This window comes from Nyctereutes procyonoides, unplaced genomic scaffold (genome assembly GCF_905146905.1).
Source record: "Nyctereutes procyonoides isolate TBG_1078 unplaced genomic scaffold, NYPRO_anot_genome, whole genome shotgun sequence".
Classification (NCBI taxonomy): Eukaryota; Metazoa; Chordata; class Mammalia; order Carnivora; family Canidae; genus Nyctereutes; species Nyctereutes procyonoides.
Genome location: NW_026575052.1, coordinates 43,374,646 through 43,397,236, shown reverse-complemented (window position 1 = coordinate 43,397,236; position 22,591 = coordinate 43,374,646). Strand labels below are relative to the sequence as shown.

Genomic DNA, 22,591 nt, shown 5'->3' with positions numbered 1-22,591 from the left:
TCGGAGAAGAAACAGTAAGATAATGAACAGGGGAAGCCTGATTGCTGATTCTCTAGAGGCTGAGAGGGAAGAGAATTTGGAGAGGTAAGAGATGCTTACTCAGAGGCAGAGAATAGTGAGAAGTTTTTGAGTTGACGGCAGGAACACTGACAGAGGGTTTAACCTGCCAGTGAAGAGACATACTGCTCTTCCACAGACAGTAGTGTCATCCAGTTCTAGGTGAAATGTGCAGGCACAAAATAGCAAAGTACACCCCTTTTCCTCCCTTTTTACCCCTTGACGTTTGTTCCATTCTGAGCAAAAGAAGAGGTGGAACAGAGCTTGGTCTGGTCTCTTCAGAGAGTCAGAAGTGCATTGGATGGCATCTATGTGCCCTTCCAAAACCGCCCTCTGTTTTTCTGTAGTCTGGTTTTTGCCCTTTGAGGCTGACCTGGCTGGATTATAATGATGGGCTTTTTGCCTCCTAACAGCCTGTTGGTTTTGTCTCACGGTGATGTTCGGTGGGAAGTTACAGGGCAGTAGGAAAGTAGTATGGAGTATTTCCTCCCAATTCTTCCATGGCACATAATTATATGTTGTCTGTGTGATTTTGTGATGCCTTGTCTGTACTAGCGTGTCCCAGCATTTTGGCCTGACGGTAGCTCAGAGTAGTGATGTGAACATCAATAAGTGGCCAAAGACGGAGCACTTTGTAATATTTAGGCTTCATATTTCTAACTTGACCAACTATTTTTTTCCTTTTAAAATTGACATTCTGTGATTATGAACTAGTGCTATGCTATTCGAAGTATATAGTCTGTGGACTAGCAGAAACAGCTTCTCTTGGGAGCTCATTAGAAATGCAGATTTGCAGGTCCTACACCGAACCCACTGAATTGCAATCTATAGTTGCAAAAGACACCCAGGTGATTTATATACACATCAGGATTTGAGAAATACTAAGCTAATATACCATCATAGTTACTTATTAGCTCTAAGAATTTGTGACAATTTACTATCCCTTTCTAATCTCAAATTCCAAATTTCTAATCTTAAATTTCTGAAGAATTATAATAACAATCAATAGGGTGGCTGCCAAGAGTCAACAAGACAAAGTGATCCTATATTGTTGTATAACACTTTTTTTTTATTAAAATACTTCTGGTATCTTCATGTGCCAAGTACTGTGCTTGATGAATCCTTGGTCTCATGCAACTTACATTGTTTGAGTCTTGTGGACCAAAGTTATTCCTGTTTTTGATTATGGCAACTTCGTATTGTAGATAGATCACTGACCCCAAAGGTGAGAATATATAGATGGCAATCCTCTTTGATTACCACAATCAAGTTAGTTGATACTTCTAAAATCTCACATAGTTATTTTTCTGCGTGTGTGGTGAGAATACTTAAAATCTACTTCAGTAAATTGCAAGTATATGAAATTATAATATTAAGAATAGTCATCATACTGCACATTAGATCCTCAGAACTTATTCACAACTCAAAAGTTTGTATCCTTTGACCTATATTTCCTCATTTTGGCATCCCTTGGCCCCCAGCAACCACCACTGTACTCTCTGTTTTTATGAAATTGGCAAGTGTGTATACATGTATTTAGATTCCACATAAAAATGATTCCATGCAGTATTTGTGTCGCTCTGTCTGGCCTATTTCATTTAGCATCATGCCCTTCAGGTCCACCCACGTTGTTGCAAATCAGTCCTCCTTCTTTGGAATGCACTCTATAAGGCCTTAAACAAGTCATTTCTGCTTTCTGAACATTGCAAATGAAATCTTAAGAATACCAGACCAGAAAGTGCTTCATAGAACAGTGAATGTGTGCGCTTCTCCATGGAGGGAATAAAAAAATATAAATATGGCCAAGAAAGTTGGGAAACTTATTTCCTTATTAGGAGATCACAATACACTTTTACTATAGTAAAAGCTTCAAGAAGTACTGAATAAAATACCCATAAAATACCCCTTAATTTGGCATAATCCCACATTTCTGGCACTTATCATCAAAGATTTCTTCCTTTCTTTTTTTTATTTTTTTAATTTAAAAATTATTTATTTATTTATTTATGATAGTCACACACACAGAGAGAGAGAGAGAGGCAGAAACACAGGCAGAGGGAGAAGCAGGCTCCATGCAGGGAGCCCGACATGGGATTCGATCCCGGGTCTCCAGGATTGCGCCCCGGGCCAAAGGCAGGCACTAAACCGCTGAGCCACCCAGGGATCCCCTGATTTCTTCCTTTTTTTTACTCCTGCCTCCCTTCCTTTCCTTCTTTCTGTCACAGTAATTTGGGGAGATCTTATACTGGCTCTCTAAGGCCATTTATGGCCATGATATTTAGTGGATCTGTCTTAGAAACATCAGGAGGAAAGGAGGATTTTGCAAGGACAGTCCCCATAGTGGCTGGTCAGGACGACTCCCAGTGGTTGTTTGGTTTCCCAAGAGGAAGCATTCAGTTTTAATAAAAGGTCAGGGGATAGGAGCACAGTCTTTAGGAGTCTCCTGACATTGAGCAAGTCTCTGGCTCTCAGTTTCTGTGTCTATGAGAGGGTGTGTGATCAACCTGGTGACTCTGTCATGGTCTGGAATGTCTAAGCTGTGGAGGAACGGAAGAAGGCTGGAAATGCCTCTGCCTCAGTGAGGAGAGGGCTCTGTGTTGTTGCCCATGAAATTCAGAGAGTGCTTTTCTTGCTTGATTTGGAAATGATGTTTTCCCCAGTGAAAGCTGGGCTTCCTCTCAGTGTGAGGACTGGAGAGTCCTACATTTGGCTTGAAGAGGGCTTACTGACTCAGTTAAGTGACCAAACCTGTCCCACTTGCTTAGAGTGTGGGTTTCAGAAATATGGCCACAATCCAGAGGGAAACAAGCCCAGAGCTTGTCTCAGCAGGTATTTTTGAGGTTGTTTCTTCTCCACATAAAGTTCTCAAGCTTTTGGTGTGAAGAAAAGCACTTACTATCATGTTTTACTTTCTAAAGTTTCCTGTACACTGATAAATAGAAACCGTAAGCACATGTACTTCCAGGTTTAGTGCAGGGAGAAGGAAGGCAGATAGTAATGTACCAGTAATTTTAAACAAGAGGTTTGACAGGTAAGAGGTAGTAGACTCAAAGAAAAGGGTACTGAGGTGATGAAGGAAAGTCTCCTGGTCACATTCAAAAGAAAAGTTCTTCTAACCACCTAGATTCGAGACAGAAACGGGCATAGGGACCACACAGAAGCTCCACATATCTGGGGGATACAAAGCAGTTCCTAAGAATATGGACTCTGAGGCAGTCAAACCCAAATCCAAGCCTGTTGAAGGAGGTCATTGAGAGGATGTGACCACCGGTTGACCCGTGAGCTGGACCCAGGCAATTACAAGCTCCTCATTTCCCCACCCCTCCCACCCCATCCTTGGAATGTACGTTCCTCCCACTATCCACGCTAGGTGTCATTTTCAAGGACACAGCCTTGAGACAGTAATGTGTTATTGAGACCATCAGGACTGGATACGTGACACTATCCCGCTCAAAACCTCTGTATGAACTTCTAAGATTCTGTCAGAGAGGTGCAGAAATGTACTTGCCTTGCTATTACCCAAGACAAGGCTTATATGTAAGTGTCCTTGCTTATTAAACTTGCTACCTACCAATCTAGAGTGGCCCACCTCTTAGATAGTCACTCACATATTTTGATAATTCAAGAAGAGATTTTGAGGCTATATGGTGCTGTGAAAAAAAAGAATCTGTCTGACGTCTGTTCAAATCCTGGTTAAAATAAATTCCTAGTTTGGGTTAAATCCCAAATAATAAATCCCAAACTAGGGATTTATTTTAACCTCTCTGAAACCTCGCAAGGTTATGAAGATTAAATGGATGACAAATCCATGTACCTATTATTAGCGTCTGCCTTACATAAGCCTTCAATAATAATAGCTGTTACCATTGTTAATACAGAATATTGGAGTTCTAAAATACGAACGTGAAAAAAGAAAGACAAGCACCATATGATTTCACTTATGTGCGGCATCTAAAAAATAAAACAAAGGAACAAACAAAAAGCAGAATCAGACCTGTAAATAAATTGATGGTTGCCAAAGAGGAGGGGGGTGAGAGGGTAGGCAAAATGGGTAAAGGACTGTGGAAGATACGGCTTCCAGTTATGGAATGAGTAAGCAACAGGGATGAGAGGTACAGCGTAGGGAATGTAGTCAGTGGTACTGTAATAGTGTCGTATGGTGACAGATGGGAGCTACATGTGTGGTGAGCATAGTATAATATATAGACTTAGTGGATTACTGTTTTCACCTGAAACTAATGTAACAGTGTGCATCAACTCTACTTCAATAAAAAATAAATACAAATAGATGAAGTCAATAAACTTCAGAGGGGAAAAATGACTTCTCCAAAGTCATAGAAAACTATAGACTAGAACCCAGTCCTCCAAGCTCTAAGCCAAATGCTTTTTACATCTACATACTCAGCCTTCTCCATGAAGTAGTATGTGAAGCACATACTTCATGGAGTACATACAGTGGAGAAGTGTAGTGACACATCTTATGGAGCCCAGGGGACTCACAGTCAGAAATTGAAGTTAAAAATCTGGCTCTGCCACATACTGACTTTTGTGATCTTGTCAAAGCCACTCAACTTCTATGAACCTTCCTTCCCTCATCTTGTAAAATGGTGATAATGACCCTTGCTTGCTTTCCAGGACTGTTGTGAAGTTCAAACGAGTTGAAAGAGAAGTTTAAAACTGTAAAGAGCAGCAGGTGTGTCAGGGATTGATATTTATATCACATGCTTAAAAGTGGCAAGGGAGCATAATTTGCTTGATATTGGTTCATCGGTATCAGAGAAATGATTTATTTGATAAGTCTGCTTGCAGTCCAGGAGAAGCAAAACAGGGTAAGAGTTGCTCATTCTAGCAAGGTGGGAGCATGTGGGGTGGGGGTGCCTCTGAGGAGTGTTGCTGTAACCAGAATAAATCCAAGAACTGCAGTTGGCTGGAGTTCTCTGTGCAGCCGTGTTCAAAGAAACCAAGTCTGAGTCCAAAAGTGATTAGAAGTGATTCAGGTCTTTAGTTGAATCCCTTGGCAGATGTCAACAGGGATGTAATTCCTACCCAGTTCTTCTACATCCTCCTTTGTCCAGCCTCCCATCTTCACATGGCTCGCACCGTATAGCCACCCCAAGCCTTTATCTTAAACCTTCACCATCAATCCTCCATGGAACTTACCTTGGCAAAAATACAATACAAAACAAAACTGAACCTTAGTGATCTTCACGTTTCTTTTTTCTCTCTTATCCTTTGCCTCTATATTTTATGCGTCTAGTTAACTAAATATTCATTTGCCTTTCTGATGAAATTTCTCTCCACTTCTCCATTCTTCTCTCTTCTCATTTGCCAATTCTCTGTTAAAAAAAAAAATGAGCCAGAAGCAGAGCTGCAGCATTTTGAATTTGAATTTGAAGGTGGGGAAGGATTAAGGTACAGCAAAAAATATATATATATACATATAGTCTAAATTTATTACAGTTTGTCTTCCTCTCTCCAAAGGAATGACTGAATTAGCAATGTGGTTATGAGGTATGAAATTTGTGTTATGGGACCAGATGTAGGGAAGCTAGTTGTAGGGATTTGCTTATGTTTTGGTTCATACTCATAAAAGTTTTTTGCTCATATTGTCTTCAGGCATTTAAGTGTCTCTCTCGTGCCCTATATTTGTGCTACTGACCACACCTTCTATCTGCTCACCTTATTTTTATTAGTTTACTTTTAAGATCTACTCTCAAAGACTCCTAACTCTGGGAAAAGAACAAGGGGGAATGGACAGGGGAATGGGGTGACTGGGTGACAGGCACTGAGGGGGGCACTAGACAGGATAAGCACTGGGTGTTATGCTATATGTTGGCAAATCAAATTCCAATAAAAAATATACAAAAAAATAAAATTGTAAATAAATTAAATTAAATAATTTAAAGATCTACTCTCAGCAAGTTTCAAATATGTAATAGTATCATTAACTATAGTCACTGTACTGTATGTCCATCCCCATGACTTATGTGCTCCCCTTAAATATTGGCTTGAAGTCCTGCGTTTGGAAGAAAATGCCTTCATTACAAGTGCTGACTCACCCCCATGGGTCCTCATTTTGAGTTACTTATCTGATTGCTTGAGACGGTTAGCAGAAAAAACCACTTTTTTTGCTGAGCACCACCTTGTGGATAATTAATGAGCTGTGATGGCATAACTGGTATGTTCCAACAGTGTCTGGGTCAGAATTCTTGGATTAGAATTCTTGCTCTCCTACCTACTAGCTATGTGACTGTGGACAAGCTGCTTAATCTGTGTCTGCGTTTCCTCTGTAGAAGGAGATAATCTACCAATTCTGTGGTGCCTGGTATTATAGTAAGCACACAGAGCTACTAATTTGATGTTATTATGTATAACAGTTTGAGAGCATTGGTCAAATAAGAGCAGATTTCTAGATAAGGGCAATCGTAATAACCCGTATCAATACTATTATTAATAAGATGATAATAGCTAGTATTTACTGAACGCCTACCAGCAGCAGATGCTGTGCTGCATTCTTTGTGTGTGTGTGTGTGTGTGCTACATTCTTTACATGAATCATTTCATTCAATCCTCACAATGCTCCTTTGTATTGAGCACTTTTATTATGCTCAGTTAATGCATGAGGGGCCTGGGTCTCTGAGATAACTGGTTTATCCAGAGCTACACATCCAACAAAGGCAGAATTTAAATCAAATCCAAGTATGACATTAAACATGTCATTGTAACTGCTCTAAGCTCTAAGCTCCTTGTGAGAGTTGAGTAAGGAAATTGTACTTCATAGGTAGAAGACAGTATGCATATCCACTCCCAGGCCCAAGTTCCCCATGTGTTTTGGGGGGCCAGCAGGACTGTGATGAGGCCAAGCCTGTGGATACTCCCCACATGGACATTGAGGCGCTGAAGAAACTCAAAGAGGATAAAAAAAATTAGTCAAGAAGCCGGTCATGTGGGACGCCTGGGTGGCTGTGATTGAGCGTCTGCCTTCAGCTCAGGTCATGATCCCGGGGTCCTGGGATCGAGTCCTGCGTCGGGCTCCCTGCATAGAGCCTGCTTCTCCCTCTGCCTGTGTCTCTACCTCTCTCTCTCTGTGTCTCTCATGAATAAATAAATAAAATCTTTAAAAATAAGAGAGAGAGAGAAGCTGGCCAAGAAGTAGGAGGCCTTTTTGGCTTCAGACTCTCTAATCAGGCAGGTCGCATGAATCCTGGGCCCAAGCCTGAATAAGGTAGCCAGTTTCCTTCCTTGCTGACCCACAGTGAAAACATGGTGGCCAAAGTGGATGAAATGATGTCCACCCTCAACTTCCAGATGAAGAAGGTGCTGTGTCTGGCAGTGGCCATTAGCCATGTGAATATGACAGGTGATGAGCTTGAGTACGTTATCCACTTAGCTCTCAGTTTCCTGGCGTCATTGCTCAAGAGGAATTGGGAGAACGTGTGGGCTTAATGTATCAAGAACACCACAGGCAAGCCCCAAAACCTGTCCTAAGGCACAGCTTAATAAACCCTGGTGTTATCATTAAGAAAAAAAAGGGGTGGGGAGCACCTGGGTGGCTCAGAGGTTGAGTGTCTGCCTTCGGCCTAGGGCCTGATCCTGGAGACCTGGGATCGAGTTCCACGTCAGGCTCCCTGCATGGAGCCTGCTTCTCCCTCTGCCTGTGTCTCTGCCTCTATCTCTGTGAGTCTGTGTCTCTCAGGAATAAATAAGATCTTTTTTAAAAAAAGATGTGATGCTTCTGCTGGAATTGTGCATTATATAGTATACTTTTGATTACAAGTCGTAGAATAAAAACTAGTTTAAGGAAAAAAGTTCATTGTAAGGATTAGGAGGTACCTCAAGACATCCACAGGCAAGAATAAGACAGCTGAAGGTGGAGTCTGCAATCCCATGCTTTCTCTCTCCATCCAGAATTTATGCTCCTGCCCACAGGTTATACTTGTTTCTTCTCCACTTCTCTGCAGAAGAGCTTTCTCTCTCGGTTTCTCTGTCCACTTGGTAGGCAGTAGATACCCATTTGATGGCTGCTGAGACGACACGTCTCTGACAAGACTGATCTTGACAAAGAAAAAGATTCTTACTTTTAGTTTCAATTCTTAACTTTTTGTTGGTGATGCATTTTTTTTTATCACTTTGTTTTATTTCATCATGATATGTATACTCTTTTATCTCCATCTGCTATTTCCTACATCCTCCCACCCATCTTCCTTCTGGTAGCCATCAGTTTGTTGTCTATAGTTAAGAATTTGTTTCTTGGTTTGTCTCTTTTTGCTTTGTTCATTTGTTTTGTTTCTTAAATTCTACATATGTATGAAACCATATGGTATTTGTCTTTCTCTGACTGGCTTATTTCATTTAGCATTATTCTCTCAAGCTCTATCCACTTCATTGCAAATGGCAAGATTTCATTCTTTTTGATGGCTGAATAATATTATATATATATATATATATATATATATATATATATAATAAATCACGTCTCTTTTATCCATTCATCTAGTGGGCACCTGGGTGCTTCCATAGTTTGGCTATCGTAAATAATGCTGCTGTAAAATAGGGGTCCATGTATCCCTTTAAATTAGTGTTTTTGTATTCTTTGGGTAAATACCCAGTAGTGCAATTGCTGGATCATAGAGTAGTTCTATTTTTAACTTTTCGAGGAATCTCCATACTGTTTTCACAGGGGTTGCACCAGTTTGTATCCCCACCAACAGTGCGAGAGGACTCCTTTTTCTGCACATCCTCACCAACACTTGATGTTTCTTGTGTTGTTGGTTTTAGCCATTTAGCCATTAGACAGTTGTGAGATGGTATCCAATTGTGGTTTTGATTTGTATTTCCCTGATGATGAGTGATGTTGAGCATCTTTTCATTTATCTGTTGGCTATCTGGATGTCTTTGGAGAAATGTCTGCTTATGTCTTCCACCCATTTTTAATTGCATTATTTGCTTTTTGGTTATTGAATTGTGTTAGTTCTTTATATATTTTGGATATTAACCCTTTGTCAGATATATCATTGGCAAATGTCTTCTCCCATTCAGTAGGTTGCCTATTAGTTTTGTTGATTGTTTCCTACTCTGTGCATTTTTTTTTATTTTGATGTAGTCCCAATACTTTATTTTTGCTTTTATTTTCCTTGCCTCAGGAGACCTATCCAGAAAAATGTTGCTATGGCTGATATCAGAGAGATTAATGCCTGTGCTCTTTTCAAGGATTTTTATGGTGTCAGTGTCACATTTAGGTCTGTAATTCATTTTGAATTTATTTTTGTTTATGGTGTAAGAAAGTGGTCCAGTTTCATTCTTTTTTGAAAAGATTCTAGTTATCTAGTTTTCCCAGCACTGTTTGTTGAAGAGACTCTTTTTCTCATTGTATATTCATTCCTCTTTTGTCGAAGATTAATTCAAATTTGAATAAAATTCAAATAACATGAAATTAACCATTTTAGACTATACAAGTAAATGTCATTTAGTACTTTCACAATATTGTGAAACTGTTACCTCTGTTTAGCTCCAAAGTATTTTTATCACCTGCAAAGTAGACCATTTACCCAATAAGCAGTCACTTCCCATTTGTTTCCCCCAAGGCCAGGACAATCACTAATCTGCTTTCTGTTGGTGGATTTACACATTTCTGCATGTTTCATATAAGGGAAACAATACAGTGTATGACCTTTTATATCTGGCTTCTTTCACTTAGCAAAATGTTTTTTGTTGTTGTAGCATGTTTCAGTATTCCATTCCTTTTTATGGCTCAATAATTTCCATTGTGTGAGTATACCACAGTTTGTTTATCCATTCATTTGTTGATGGATATTTGGGTTGTTTCTTGCTTTTTGGCTGTTGTGAATAATGCTACAGGTTTTGTGTGGATACCCATTTCAGATTCTTTTTAATTTTTTTTAATTTTTATTTATTTATGATAGTCACAGAGAGAGAAAGAGAGAGAGAGAGAGAGAGAGAGAGAGGCGCAGAGACATAGGCAGAGGGAGAAGCAGGCTCCATGCACCGGGAGCCCGACCTGGGATTCGATCCCGGGTCTCCAGGATCGCGCCCTGGGCCAAAGGCAGGCGCCAAACCAATGCACCACCCAGGGATCCCCCATTTCAGATTCTTTTAAGCATATCATAGGAGTGAGATTGATGAGTCATATGGTAAAATTTTGTTTTACATTCTGAAGAGTTGCCAAACTGTTTTCCACAATGACTGTGCCATTTTACACTCCTACATGCAACGTACAAGGGCTCTAATTTCTCCACATCCATGCCAATACTTTCTATTTTCTTTCCTTTTTTAAAAAAAATTATGACTCCAGTAAGTCAATATCTAGTGAAAATGTTATCTTGGTGGTTATGATTTATATTACTCTAATGACTAAAGAAATCAAATGTAATTTCTCCTCCAGTTTTATTGAGATATAACGAGCATACATCATTGTATAAATATGTTTATGGTATCCAGCATAATGGTTCAACTCATATATATATATAGTGAAATGATTACCACCATGACTTTAGTTGGCACCATCATCTCATATAGATACAATAAAAAGAGAAAGTAAAAAAGAAGAAAGAAAAGATTCTTTCTTGTGATGAGAACTCTTAGGATTTACTTTCTTAGCAATTTTCCTATATTTCATACAGTGGTGTTAGCTACAGTCATCATGTTGTACATTACATCCCTAGTACTTTGTACCTCTTGACTACTTTCTTCCAGGTCTTTCTTCACTACACTCATCTCGCCTTTGGTAAATACAATATGGTCCCTTTTTTCTATGAGATTGATTTTTTTTTTTGAGTTTGGTTTTTTTTTATTTCACATATACGAAAGATCATACTGTATTTGTCTTTTTCTATCTGACTTATTTCACATAGTATAACACTCTCAAAGTTCATCTATGTTGTTGCAGATTTTATGGCTGAATAATATTCCATTGTGTAGATATACCACCATTTCTTTATCCATTCATTGATCAATGGACCTTAGGTTGATTTCAGATCTTAGCTATTATAAATAATACTGCTGTGAACATGGAAGGGCAGGTGTTTTTCAAGTAGGTGTCTTTGTTCCCTTAGGATATATTCTTAAAAGTGAAATTGCTGGGTCATAGGGTATTTCTGTTTTTAATTTTTTAAGGATCCTCCATATTGTTTTCCATAATGGCTGCACCAGTATATGTAATCAACAGTCAGCACATTTTTAATATCATCCATTTATAATTGATTAGTGTACTTGTAATGGATTTTAATGACAACCATTTGCATCTGATTAATGTACTTCTTTGGAGAAATCTCTATTTAAATTCATTGCCCATTTAAAAAATTAGTTTATTTTTTTGTTTATGAGTGTTACACTTCTTTATATATTCTGGATAACAGTCCCTTATCAGATACAGTGGATTCTCATTATTTACAGGTTCTATATTTGTGAATGTGCTTACCTGATAAAATTTATTCATAACTCAAAGATCAATATGATTTTGTCACCATTTGAAGACATGCAGAAAGTGAAAAATTTAGTTGCCAGAGGCATATTTCCCCAGCTGATAGAATAGAGTGTCACTCTACCTTCTAGTTCCAGCTGTCTCACAGAGATGACCAGAGGATGGAGACAGCTGGGCAGTGCAATGAAGTCCAGCTCTGGGGCCTATTGGACAGGTTTGAATCCCAACCCTGGCATCCATTACCATCTCAGGTAAGTTACTTAAATTTTCTGACCCTTGTTTTTTTATGTAAAATTTTAAAAAGATGGCTTTTAAAAAGCATCTGCCTTTGGCTCAGGTTGTGATCTTGGGTCCCAGGAACAAGTCCAGCATCAGGCCCCCAGAAGGGAGCCTGCTTCTCCCTCTGCCTATGTCTCTGTCTCTTTCTCTGTGTCTCTCACGAATAAATAAATAAAATCATTTAAAAAAAAAAGAAGGCCAAGATGAATTTTTTTTAGGATTCAAGACTATATGTGATTACATTCCTTCTCTCTCTACATCCCTTATCTATATATATTCCTAGGAGCGGTGTTTCAGTTTTTGCTAATTCAGTGTTTGCCGTGACTTCTAGAATGTTTCACAAATAACAAAAACAGACTATATAATTTATAAATATTGTCTTCGTTTATTAGGTCTTGTCACTTATTTGATAGTGTCTTTTGATATATAATTTTAATTTTGATGGAGTCCAAATTGTCTATTCTCTCCTGTGGCTTAGGTCTCCAATTCTAACTTTTGAGGGGAAGTGGATTTGCTTAGTTCAATGACGGATGAAGCAATTATGCTTAAGTGTATTTCCATTCATTGATAATTGGCTGCAGAAGCGCTCAGGAGAGAAGGTGAATTGATTTACCCAGATTTGACATAGCTAAGGAAGGGCAGAGTTGAGAATGCAACTGACACCTGATGTTAAAACCTGCAATCTTAACTGCTCTAATTATGCAGAGAAGGGATCACTGTAGTGAACTAAAGAAAACGCTAAAGGCAATCAACTTTCTCTTAAGAAGTGGCTAGCATTTAGATAAAGAGGAGAAAGGAAGTAGATTTCTTTGTAGGGCATTCTTATTTGTAGAAGGTGTATTCAATTAGAGCAGATCTGTACAAATAATGACAAACGCTTATCACCACCTCAACTTTGTTCCACATATTTTGCTCTCAGACCTTAGGCCTCAATAGATGTCCCTAATACTTGGTGGGGTTGGCTAGTGTGATCACCAATTACAGACACAAGAGGGCGCTAAAAGATCTCTGGTCCTGTGGTCCTTCAGGCCCAGGTGTAGGAAATTTATGTTACCTACCATTATTGTTATTTCTATTTGCAGAAAGGAATTTAGATTACAAAACTCAGGGAAATATGAAGAGAACTAATAAAAATACAGCCTAATATACAAATATTTGGATTTCAAGATTGACTGAAGTCCAGTCTCAGAGTTGTTGATGATTTACCATGATTTTAAATGAAATAGTAGAATTTCAGAGCTAAAAAAACATTTGAAATTGCCTTTCCTATTCTCTCCTCTCTGTTTTTCTCCTTTCTTCCTGGCTGTCTAGTCTCTCCAGTTCAGAAAACAAACCAAACCAAAAGTAGAGCATAAGTAGAGCATATATATATATATATCACATACGTAAAATATACATAAACTTCATGTGCAGAGATTTTTTTTATCAAAGCACATAAATAAATACATTTGAAAACCATCTAGTCTAATGCTACTGTTTCACAAGTGGGAAAAATAAAATCAAGAGAGAAAAAAAGATGATTACTCAAGGTCCCAGAGCAAGTTATTGGCAGAGTAAGCTGGAGGCTCCTACTCTTTTCACTATATCATTTTACAAACACACCCGCCCATCCTGCACTGCCCTCCAGGCTGGGGTTTCTGAAGTAAAGCTCACCTGTGGGGACGTCAGAGTCACTTTATCACTAGACATAGTACCATATAATACATTTTAAAAAAGTTTTCCTAGTTGTTATGGGTCTTGGATTTTTTGGCCACCTGTGTGCTCTTTGAATTCTAGGCAGAGGCTGAGGATTACCGTAAATTGGCCCCAAATGTTTTCTGTGGGCTTGCAAGTATCACATAGATAGGTGCAGTAGAAATCTGCACACATGCTACATGGCACAAACAACCTTTGCTTTAGGAGTGTGGTGCCGGAAACAAAGAGATTGGAAAAGTTTCTGTAATTGATTTTGGACTCAGAATGACAGCCTACTTAGGAAAGTCACAAGCCAGGAGGAACACAAAAAAACTTGTACGTCTCTAAAAGAAGATCTAAAGGTACTGGGAAACATGTCTATGAAGAAAAGTAGAAGACATGGGGTCTTAGCTCAGAAAACGTGGATGCCAAAATTATTATCTGCAAGTACCCTAACAACTAACCTGAGAGAGGAGGAGCTTACCCACTCCATAAGTTTAGAACTAAGACCTATGGGTAGAATTTGCCGGGATTTAGAGCTTAATCAGAGCTGTCTAATTATGCCCTGCATGTCATAGAGACTTGGATATCAGAGAGATGTAGGTATGGTTCCTGGCTCCATCCCTATTGCCTGTATGACCCTGGGAGTTGTGGTTATGAAGAAGAGTAATATTTTGCAATATTGTGTAGATAGCTCTTTTAAGAAAAATATTTTATTTATTTATTCATGGGAGACACAGAGAGAGAGGCAGAGACATAGGCAGAGGAAGAAACAGGCTCCCTATGGGGAGCCCGATGTGTGACTTGATTCCAGGACCCCGGGATCATGACCTGAGCTGAAGGCAGATGCTCAACCACTGAGCCACCCAGATGCCTGATAGCTCTTTTGTCCCTTTACCACATGGCCTTCTACATCAAGCTCTCACTGCCAACTTATATAGCCAGGATTTTGAAAGTAAAGACTAAGAGAATAGTTTGAGAAAAAGACTTTTGAGTATCTTAAAGTCTGACTTTCAGAATCAAAGGCCAGAATGTCTGGAAGGAAACAGAGCATATAGTATATTCTAAAACAATAGGTTTGGAAACAGAGTAGGAGTCACACTGCACCACCGCCTAAGACCAAATAAAAATTCCATAGGCTAGAGGTTCAGGTGTGGAGAAAAGATAATGTCGAGGGAGGATGTTGGTAGAACCCAGCCTGCCTGGGGCTCAATATGCCAGGAGGAACCGGGTCAGAGTAGTAAAATCAGTGCTAAGACTCGTCACCTCCCAACAGGGAAACATTTATCACAAGGTAGGAGCCAAATCCTTAATGCCGGTCATGGGATCACATTAGGCAATTGCACCAGGGTTGTAAATCATCCATGCCATAGAGCTGTATTAGCTATCCTAGTTATTCCTCATTACTTCCTTATGAAGACCTCTACCAAAGCACTAGCAGAGTGCTCCTCTTTGTCCTATAAGAGTAACAACTCTTTGGGACCCATATTTTACTCAGCCCCATCCAATTTGTCTTCTATGGAAAAAGCTTTTGTTTGCCTGGTATGTTCTAAGGCCCAGTTGAAATGCCAGGAGGTCTCCTGAATACTGAAAGGAGGAATGATTATATGGAAGGACAACCTCGTTTCTGTGCCTTAGGAAAATAGATCTAGTGTGAGAGGTCCAGCCTTGCTCCTTCCCCATCTCATTCAGAACAGTAGTTCCAGCTACACATTAACCATTCTTCCACCCTTCCCATCCAGTTACAGTTACAGTTAACTTGTCTAGGCCTTTTTTTCTGTTATAGATTTTATAACCTTAATCATTATTTTATAAGTTTGATCCAAGATTAAGTGTGATAATGCATAAAAATATTTAAAATATTGGGGGAAGGGATCCCTGGGTGGCGCAGTGGTTTAGCGCCTGCCTTTGGCCCAGGGAGCGATCCTGGAGACCCGGGATCGAATCCCACGTCGGGCTCCCGGTGCATGGAGCCTGCTTCTCCCTCTGCCTGTGTCTCTGCCTCTCTCTCTCTCTCTGTGACTGTCATAAATAAATTTTAAAAAAAGATTTATTAAAAAAATAAATAAAATAAAATATTGGGGGAAGCCCGGGTGGCTCAGCGGTTTAGCTCCTGCCTTCATCCCAGGGCATGATCCTGGAGTCCTGGATTGAGTCCCACATCGGGCTCCCTGCATGGAGCCTGCTTCTCCCTCTACCTGTGTCTCTGCCTCTCTCTCTCTCTCAATCTCTCTCTCTCTGTGTCTCATGAATAAATACATAAAATATTTAAAATAAAATAAATAAAATATTGGGATGCCTGGGTGGCTCAGTGGTTGAGTGTCTGCCTTGGCTCAGGGTGAGATCCTGGTCCTGGGATTGAGTCCCGCATCAGGTTCCCTGCATGGAGCTTGCTTCTCCCTCTGCCTATGTTTCTACCTCTCTCTGTGTGTCTCTCATGAATACATAAATAAAATCTTTAAAAAAAATAAAAAATAAAATATTAACCTATCATGGGGTACTTGGATGGCTCAGTCGGTTAAGCATCTGCTTTTGGTTCAGGTGATGATCTCAGAGTCCTGGGATTGCACTCCACATTGGACTCCCTGCTCAACAGGAAGGTTTGCTTCTCTTTCTTTCTCTGCCCTTACCCCCACTTCTTCTCACTCTTTCTCAAATAAACAGACAAAATCTTTTTAAAAAATTTAACCTATTGATTGTCTTATATCATGCTCATCAGATGGAAGCTGTTATTATTATTCATAAGATGATGATTTCATAATCCCTTTAGGTATTCTTGTGAAACTGAATGACTACTTGGTGTTTATGTGGTAAAGGTTATTCAAATTTCTGAATGTGATAGTTGTGAGTGATTTGTCGGTTTAGATTCAGTATTTTTCAACCTGTTGTACATGGGCTCCTATAGGCTAGTTGTATCAGAATAACCTGGGATAACTTCTCTTTTAGAAAAGATTCTAGTTTTAAGCAACCTCTACTCTTGATGCAGAAAAAAAACTTACAAACCTGAGATCAGCAGTTCTATACTCTACAGACTGAGCTAGTCAAATGCCTCAACCTAGGATAGTTTTTTTTTTTTTAATATATAAATCTGGGCCCCAATCCAAATACTTTAGTAGATCGAGAGAAGGGTTCAAGATTCTGTGTTATTAACAAGCTACTTCCTTCTGGAGGCTCTAGGGAAGAATCTATTTCTTTGGCTTTTCCACCATCTACCACATTCCTTGGTTTACAGCCCTGTATCACTTGAGCCTCTGCTTCTGTTGTCACATCTCCTTTCTGACTCTGTTCCTCTTATAAGGACCTTTGTGATTATACTGATCCCTCCAGGAAAATCCAGGGAAATCTTTTTATCTAAAGTTTCTTAACTCGATCATATCTGCAACATCCCCTTTGCCATATAAAATAACATATTCACAAATTCTGGTGATATCTTTGGGAGGCCATTCTGTTATTGATGGTAAACTGTTTTTTTTTGTTGTTGTTTTTTGTTTTTGTTTTTGTTTTGTTTTTTGTTTTTTGTTTTTGGTGGGAGGACTGTCACCTACACAGAGAAATCCCAAGGTTTTCACTCACTCCCACCTAAATCTGCATGTGAGAGATTTTTTTCTTGTACATCATTAACCCTCTCAGTGCCCATTTCATTGGTATACAAGTGTCTCAGGAGACTGATGAAGAGTTGACAATTCTAGGGTAAGATGAATGGGAACAGAACAAGTCTAAGCATGAGGATATAAATGCTGTCACTCTCGCTAGTTGATCAATGGACTAGTTACGGACTTCTGTCAAAGAGAGGACTTCATGATAGCTCTTCAGTACAGGCAGCATAAGACTTCATGGGTGAAGGCACCAGCCTCCATCCCTGGGCCCTGGCTACACATAATGCACACTCAAATGGACACTGGTCATTCCCTGGATGTTGACTCAGTACTGTCCTCATGATCCCTCTGGCTATGTCCCCTCCTTCTTTGTCGAACTAATTTCAAGTCTCTCCTGTTTCTTTCTTCTCAGCCTTGGAAGTCCATTCTTTATTTTGAAGGTAGGAAAAATTTAACATTCAAATCATTATCATATCACATATTCTCTCAGAATCTCATGCATCAGAACAAGTGGGGTGCTACACTTGAAAGCCGACAATTGACTGTTTTCTCTCCTTTCTGCTGTCAGTTCATCTCTAAGACAATGGGGAAGAATGCTTAGCTGACTGAGGGAAAGAACAGAGATTGAAGGAAATTCTGGAAACAAAAGGATATAACATTTCCAGATATTATCCATCTTCATGATGTTTAAAATCCAAAGACACAACTTCACCAAGTCGACAACTAGTGCTTGTTCTACTATACCACACCCCTTTGTGCCATTTTCAGCTTTTTCACTTCAGTAATTCGTCCAGTAACTTCAAGACCTTGGATTTCCAAAGCGACAATGGCATATTCCACCTCCACCAATACACCTCCCACAGTTTCTAAATATCTACTCTCACTGTGTGACAAGAGCATCCTGCTCTCTAACTCCTGGGAAATATTGAATATCAAGAGCTCTGCACCACCCTAGGTTCAGCTGCCAGTCTGTCTTTCCACAATTTCAGCCAACTCTGTCTCTGACTCAGCTCTCTGTCTGCTAAATTGCAGAAAGCATCTCCTATTCCTTGTCTTCTCCCAGGGAAAATCGGATTAGCATTCAGTACCCTGAACACAGGGCAGCTCCCTTTCAGTTTGTTTGTCTAGTATTAAAAGGGGATGGGAACTAGCTTAACATCTGAAATGAGTTCCTTCCCACAGATACCTGCCCACCCTCTAATACCCAGGTACACATCAAGAATGTGGACTCTGCTTGGCAGCTCAACTGGTCCAGCTTCCTTAATGCAAGTGGCTGCTTGTCTAGTGCTGTCTCACCATTCTTTATAGTGAAACAGTACAAAGAGACAGCCTAGATTAGTGTGTAAGTTGCTCTGTGTTTGCATCAGAAAAAATGTGGATTGAGTCCCAATTCTGCTGCTTACTAATTATGTGACCTTGGGCAAGTTACTTAACTTCCTAAATCTTCTATTGCTCCTTTATAAAGCAAGACTGAAGGCACCCATATCACTGGATTGCTGTAAGGAATAAATAAAATAAAATAGGTAAAGCACTTAGTGGCCTGCCTGACACACGTTACTCCACAAAGGGTAGTCATTGTTCTACTCTGTTTTACTTTGTAAGATGTGCTGAGCCCTTATTACGAAAAATACCATGCTTGTACTATGGAAGTGAATAAAGAAGGAGGAGATGTGCTCCCTGTCCTCAAGGAATATTGTGCACTAAAGGGGGAGAGAGAGAGAGAGAGAGAGAGAGAGAGAGAGAGAGAGAGAGAGAGAGAAAGAGAAAGAGAATATATCAAAATAAGTAAAGGGAATGGTTGAAACAAGGTAAGGTTAAAGGGAAAGAACTGAGTGAACGTGAAGCTGGAACTGTACAGCCTGGAGGAGGGTCCCGAGAGACCTCACTGCAGAAGTGTAGGAGAGGCCACTTTATGTGACATCCTATCTTATGAGCAAAAGCTTTACCCATGTCCCTGTGCAAGACTCTTCTATTCAGTAGTGTTGCACCAGGACCAGGAATGCATATGCCTCTATTATTCTGTATTTTGGGGAATAACCATGGATTGGAGCTACAGTTAGGAAACTCTAGAAAAATGAACAAAGAAACATCTCTTTCTTTCTACTCCACTTGTCCTTCCCTTATACTGTGATCCTCCGGTTCACAACAAAAAAGCCTGATTTTTTTTTCTTTTTCTAGATGCTGTTCAACCACAGAAAATTTCCTGAGCAAGTTTTAGCTATCCCTAAAATTTGGAATGAAAATTAACTGAAGTGTAGGCATGCCAAGCTGAGTGCATGTCTGCTGCCCTCTCTACACTAGATAAAGCACGCATTGCGAGTGTGGGCTAAATAGTACATGGGGAGCTGGCTGGATCATTCCTCAGCTCACTAGCACAAAAGTTACAAAATTTTCCTGTTCCCCAAATGTCACAAGGAGGCAATGGAGTATTATGAGAATCAGGGCATCTATACAGGTTTTCTTCAATTTATGATGTGGTTAATAAATATTTAAGTCAAAAATGCATTTAATACACCTAACCTAATGAATATTGTAGCTTAGCCAGCCTACCTTTAACGTGCCCAGAACACTTTCATTAGCCTAGTTGGGCAAAATCATCTAATGCAAAGCCTGTTTTGAAATAAAGTGCTAAATATCTCCTGTAATTTATTGAATACTGTACTAAAAGTGAAAAACTGAATGGTGGTAAGAGTACAGAATGGTTGTAAGTGTACTGATTGTCTACCCTCATGATCTTATGGCTCACTACAACTGCCTACCAACTTGAAAGAATATCATACCAATGTTACTAGCCCAGAAAAAGATCCAAATTCAAAATTTGAATATTGTATTATACTGAATGCATATTGCTTTCTCACCATCACAGGTCAAAATATCGTAGGTCAGACCATCTTAAGTTGGGGATTATCTATATTTTAGTTACAGCCCAGCTGTGACAGTTGTATGTAAAGTCAGGCAAATTTTCTTAATTGCTTTCTCAATAAGCAGAATAGGTGAAGTAATCCTTGCCCATGGCTCTGTAGAACACAAATGTAATTTTCTTTGAAGAATCTGATATTTCTTGTTGTAAAATGGTCAGAAACAATAACTTTAGCTTGGACCACTATACCTGGTTGTTATGAATATTAGGCAAAACAAAGGAAAACATTTTGGCAGCTTTGTCTTCAAGGCTAGTTTTAAATGTCTGAGAAGATCGACTGCGTTCCCATTAAGGTTTCTCCAGATTGGTCATTTCTTGTTGCTCCATCTTTGTAGGGATTCTAGGTCTCTGTAGACCCTTGAAAGCTGGTCAGGGGATCCCTGGGTGGCGCAGCGGTTTGGCGCCTGCCTTTGGCCGGGGGCGCGATCCTGGAGACTGGGGATCGAATCCCACGTCGGGCTCCCGGTGCATGGAGCCCTCTTCTCCCTCTGCCTATGTCTCTGCCTCTCTCTCTCTCTCTCTCTGTGTGACTATCATAAATAAATTTAAAAAAAATATATAAAAAAAAAAAGAAAGAAAGCTGGTCAGTCTAGGCTGGTGAATGGATTGTGATCATCCACAACAGACATATCTTGCAGAACATTCATCAGTCTCAGATTTTCCAATTCTAGTAGGGAGACAATAGGAAAGGGAGTGACTTCAATGTACTTAAATCATTCCAATGCCTTCTGGTTGCACTTGGAATAAAATCTAGACTTGTTACTGAAGACTGCCAGCATTCACATGCTCTGGCCCTGGCCTACCTTGAGCAACCTGCATTATGATCTAGTCATATGGACATTCTGTTCTCCATATATGCTAAAACCATTCTTGCCCTAGGGCTTTTGCTCCTACTCTTCCCTCCTCCTATAATGCTCTTCCACTAAACCTTTGCATGGCTGGCTGTCATACCTTTCTCCTCATTCCTTTCTCATCTCAAAGCTAACTTCCTTAGAGAGGCCTTTCCCCATTATGCTAAGGTTCCCTCCTTTGCCCCCATCACCATCTCCTTAATTTATAGCTCTTATCACAATCTGCAATTGAGTTATGCATTGTTTCATTCACTTGTTTACTCTGTACCTTCTCAATAGAATGAAACCTGTTCTCCCAGTGTGATATTCCAAATATTTAACAACTAGTATCAAATGGCACTAATCAGTTGGAGTTGATACTACCCAAAGTCTTGGATCAGCAGCCAGGAATCCCCTCTTTCTGCCCTTTAGCCTTTAAGTTGCTGGCATGTGGGGAGGTCTAGAAATCCTGAGGGAGGAGTTGGAATAAATAGGGCAATGCATGGGAAGTAGAGGACTCAAGGAAACGGTTAGTCATCCATTTCTTTAAAAATATTTCAGTATTTTATTTTATTTTTTAAGATTTTATTTATTTATTTGAGAGAGAGAGAGCACACAAGCTTGTGGGATCGCACGTTGGGAGAGGGACAGAGGGAGATGGAAAGAGAGAATCTTAAGCAGACTCACACTGAGCACAGAGCCTGACACGGTGCCCGATCCCACAATGTGAAATCATGACCTGAACCTAAATCAAGAATAGACCTCTCAGCAAACTGAGCCACCTAGGCACCCTGAAAATATTTCAGCAATCTAGCAATGCTTTCTAGAAGAGTTGTAAGTGTCCTGGGTTTATGGATTCTTGAAAGGGGTAAGTGCAGTGTATTTAGGCCATAGATTTTGGTTTAATAATAACTAGTATTTGTAACTCTTCATAGTTTACAAAATCTACACATCAATTGTCTCATTTTATCTTCACAACTATCCTGAAAGCATAGCAGGACAAGAACTATTATATTCATTTTTCAGTTGAGTGAACTCAGGCTCCTCTAAGACAAGTGATGGTTAAAGAGTAGGCAGAGCTTGGACTATTGTTCTTTCCCCTAGCTTGTATACTCTGTCCTCAGCTGGATGGATCTGAACCTAAGCATGGAAGCAGCCACTGGATATATGTATAAATTCTGACCTCCACAAGTAGGATTACAAAATTGGGGATTTCAAGCAAGATTGACCAACCTATGAGGGAGAGTGAGAGGGCCCTAGAAACCCTATCCAAGAGCTTGGAGGAACAATTAATGACTAATGTGGAAAAGCCTTAATGGAAATATAGTTGATCTTTTCAGACACTTAAAAAATCAGTCTTGAAGACAAAATAGTCACTACTTTTTCAGCAAGTTCCCAGGGCAGAGTTAATACCAGTGGTGAAAAATAATTGCAAAAATCAGGGTTTTTTGTTTTGGTTTTAAAATTTTTTTTTGACTCCAATATGGTTAACATATAGTATTATATTAGTTTCACGTGTACAGAATAGTGATTCAACAATTCTACCCATTACTCAGTGCTCATCATAAGTGTACTTAAAATATACATTTAAAAATGAGAACGTAGATTAGGGCAATGTTTGCTAAAATACAGTACATACAAAAAGGTGCTAAGAAATGGTTTTTACTTAGACTGTGGTTGAACACTTTGAATACTTTTAGTTGTATGAATTTATTTTAATGTATATTAAAGAAAATACATAACTAGTAGACAAATTTTGTGATTTCAGATATTTTAAGAAGTGGTTAAAATAAGT

At 39.5% G+C, this 22,591-nt stretch overlaps 1 pseudogene; it reads left to right on the top strand.

The window, feature by feature from the left end:
• Positions 1 to 6,851: 6,851 nt before the first annotated feature.
• On the top strand, positions 6,852 to 7,545 carry LOC129514093 (60S ribosomal protein L10a-like; annotated as a pseudogene).
• The last annotated feature ends 15,046 nt before the right edge of the window (positions 7,546 to 22,591 follow it).